At 40.3% G+C, this 4,005-nt stretch overlaps 1 non-coding gene across 1 annotated transcript; it reads left to right on the forward strand.

Annotated features, from left to right (window-relative positions):
- The first annotated feature begins 1,806 nt into the window (after window positions 1-1,806).
- On the forward strand, window positions 1,807-1,913 carry LOC141620036 (small nucleolar RNA R71). The gene has a single exon (XR_012531868.1). It is a non-coding gene; the product is annotated as a small nucleolar RNA R71 (small nucleolar RNA).
- The last annotated feature ends 2,092 nt before the right edge of the window (window positions 1,914-4,005 follow it).

The raw sequence follows: 4,005 nt of genomic DNA on the forward strand, positions 1-4,005 counted from the left end.
ATGATATCCTCGAGAATCCCATTTGGAGACTTGATTGTCCCGTCGGCAAGCTTGATTGTAATGGAAGTGCAGGTTAAGCTTGAAACATTCAACCTCTCCACAAGGGAAAGTGGTATGACACTCACACTTGCCCCTAAATCACACAAAGCACTATCCACCTTTTGGTCACCAACGATACATGGAATTGAGAAACTTCTGGGGTCATCAAGTTTGACGGGGATTTCTTTAGATTTGACCACATTGCACTTCTCACTTGAGGTATCAAGCTCATGTCCACTAATGTCCACTCTTCTAGAAATGACTTCTTCAAGGAATTCGGAATAATGAGGCATATCCACCAAAGGTGGGTTGGAGGTCTCCATTTTCATTACCAAGTTCATAAATTTATCATACCTTGAATTATCATTGGCCCTTTCTTGCTTGGCCAAAGAGTGTTCTTCTATCATCAACGTCTCTTCTTCTTGCGGGTTCTTCTCAACTTCTACCATCACATATTGTGCTTCCATAATTTCTTCAAGCACAAATTCTTCACTCATAGTGGTTGGTGTAGTCATAACCATCTTTCCCTTATCCAGGTCGACTTCAACATCCAAGCTTGTACCATGAATTGTCATTATTTGCTCAAGCACATAATCTCCCAAGCTCTCTTTTTCGGGCTCATGGTCAATTTCTTGGAATGTTTCCATAGCCATGGAAAAGGGAGTAGTGTATGATAACTCCTCTTGACTTGGCAAATCAAATGACTCTTCTTTTTCCTCTTCAACTCCAACCATGATAGCATTAACTTCTTTTGCCTTCATAGGGTCCCTTGTATTTTGCCCTTGTCTTAGAAATACACCCGGTGGTTTTTGAGAACTCGTGAGAGCTTGGGAAGCCACTTTAGCTTCAAGACTCTTGATTTGTTGTTGGGTATTACTTGCCAAATCCCCTATCAACTTCACCAAGTTGTCATATTTATCATCTCCCATGGTATTACTAGCCTGGGGTGGTGGCTCTTGGTTGAAAGGTTGTTTGGAAATTGGAAAAGGAAAGCCATATCCTTGATCGCTAACGTTGGAATTTTGGTTGTTCCCTTGGTACCCTTGATTGAACCCTTGATTTTGCCCTTGGTTGTATCTTTGATTAATGTTGTATCCTTGATTGTTCCAATTGTTGTTGTTCCATTGGTTGAATCCTTCACCAAACCCTTAGTTGGCTTGATTACCTTGGTTTCCTTGGTAAAAGTTTTGATTACCTTGGTTCCCTTGGTTACACCCATAATCTTGGTATGCTTGAGATTGGTTGGCAAAGTTTTGGTTGGATGCTTGGTTGTTGTTGAATGAGGGCCTATGTGGACGGTTGGAGAAATTGTTAAATGCTTGGAAAGCATTCACCTCTTGTACATTGTTCCCATCAAAGTTGTTAAGGTGGTTATTTGCACACACTTCATAAGTGTGACCCATCCCTCCACATGACTCACATGTTGATCTTTGCATCACTTCCTCCATGGATGGTCCATGAGAAGTGGTAGTTTGATTCACTTGGTTAACTTGCTTCTTCTTACTCAACTCTTCAAGCTTCTTGGTGAGCATATCAAGTTTAGCATTGGTCTCCACATTCACTAAGAATTCGGGAGGGTGCTTACTTCTTCTCAAGACATTCACTCTTGTGCCATAGTTTGCCTCGGAGTCCACCATTTTCTTGATTAGAGTAGTGCCTTCCTCATCACCCAAATGATCGAATCCCCCTCCCGCGGAGGCATTCACCATTTCTTTTGTTCTTGGCAACAAGGTTTGGAAGAAGGTTTGGGTGACATACCAATCCGAAATCCCATGGTGAGGGCAACTAGCGATAAGGTCTTGATATCTCTCTCATGCCTTACCCAAGGATTCTCCATCCTCATGTTGGAAAGTGTGGGTCTCATTTCGGAGCATGGCGGTCTTGGATGATGGATAGTACTTGACCATGAATGCCTTGGCTAAAGCGTCTCAAGTTGTGAATGTGTCCGGAGGGTGAACATTCAACCATCGGTCTGCCTTACCCGTCAAGGAGAATGGGAACAACATCATCCTTAGTGTATCTTCGGATACCCCATTCTTTTTCATCATAGAGACCTTTCTCTTGAACATTCTTAGGTGAGCATGAGCATCTTCTTCAATGTGTCCCCCGAACAAATCTTTTTCAATCAACCCCACTTGGGCGGGGTGCATCTCAAAGTTGTTGGGAGCCAAGGCGCCAAAATTAATTGGGTCACAAGCATCATTATGGTTAGGTCAGTTGTGATCACGTAGATCCATTGGTGGTGGTGGATTTGGTATATGAGGGGGTGGTGTTTGAGGTGGAGTATTTGGGAGTTGGAAATTGTGGAAAGGATTTTCTAGTAGATGATCAATGGTATTGTTTGGTTGTAGTTGTGTTGTGTTTTCAATGAGAGGTTGGGTGGGCGAATTTTCAAGGTTTATGGTTGCTTGAGAAGATGTTCTAACCCTTGCAATGGTCCTATTCCTTAAGGCTCTAAAAAGCCTTTCGGGATCGGAGTCAAAGAGTAAAGCTTGGTGGTTCCTCCTAGGCATACAACTTGACAAACCGTAAGACTCCTAGTGTTTTTACACACTAGGGTAAGGCAAAAAATCACACACACTGTACAAGAAGCACACAAACAAGCAAACAACAAGCAAAGACTAAGCCTAAGACTCTAACTAACTAAGCATAACCTAACGTCATCCCCGGCAACGGCGCCATTTTGATAACGGGGTAGAGGTCGTCGTACCCGATCAAACAAATTCTCAACTAATAAAGGGTAGTCGAGGTCGAACCACAAGGAGTAAGGGTGATTACTAATTGTCTAAATTGTTATGCTTAGCTAAGTCGGATAAATTGAGTTTGGATGAGGTTTTAAACTAAACAACTAAAATAAATAAAATAAAATGCAAATTAAAAAAAGATGATAAATGAGTAAGAGAGGACTAAAGTTGTAAATTAAATGAAAAAAAGGCCTAGAACTCGGTTCTCCCACAACAATTCGTAATTCCACATCACGATTCCCTAGGCTAATCATAAGGGTAGACAAGCAAGGGGGAGATGGCTCTAATTAACCTACTAACTCCCTCTCGGGCTCATAGTAGGACACTAGCTCTACCCACCAACCCCCCTCTCGGGTTCGAAGGTCGGAATCCCTAACTTAACACCCAACTATCCCGAAAACATGCATTTTTCCAAGGTAGCCTAGTATTTGGCTAAGGTCACTAAGCATTCATCGTATTCCGGGTCATCCCACTCCTCCTCTCGGAGGTCGATTTCAAACGCTAGTTTAGAGGTACCCTCCCTTGGTTCTCCCTTTCAGTCTCAACCTAGGTTAGCAATAAGGTCAAATATCGGGTACCCGATTCCCGACCTAACCAACTCTCGTTGGTGGACAAGGGTCACAAATCAACATTACCCAAAATTGGCCCATAAATCAAATCAATCCTCTAAACTACCCTTACCAATCTCCCCCAACAATTAGTCTTTATGTGAATCAATTAATGAAATTACTCATGTTGGGTTAAACTGAGTCCTAACTAAAAATACTACTCACTTATCATGACTAATTTAACATCAAACACATTAAATACTACACTAAACATGAAATTAAACATAATGAAACAATAAAGATTGAAACTTCAAGGTAAACTAAACTAAACTAAGCAAATATAATATTAAACTAAACATTACTAATCTAACTCAAAATACATTAGAAACTACCCTAAACATGATACTAATTACAATAGAGTAATAAAGTTTGAAACTTGGACTAACTAATTGCATAAATAAAGTAAAAATAACAACTTGTAATAAATTAGAAAGGGAAGAGAATTAGTTACCCAACTTGTAAATAAATGGAAATGAGAAGGTAAATCTTCATACAATTGTTGTAAATTGAGGAGGTAACAAATTTAAACTAAAAATGATTAAAGGAAAGAACAAGTTTTTTGAATTTCTGATGAACTAGAATCTAAATTATCTACTCTATCCTACTGCTACTGC

Source organism: Silene latifolia, chromosome 1, assembly GCF_048544455.1.
Source record: "Silene latifolia isolate original U9 population chromosome 1, ASM4854445v1, whole genome shotgun sequence".
NCBI classification, from domain to species: Eukaryota; Viridiplantae; Streptophyta; class Magnoliopsida; order Caryophyllales; family Caryophyllaceae; genus Silene; species Silene latifolia.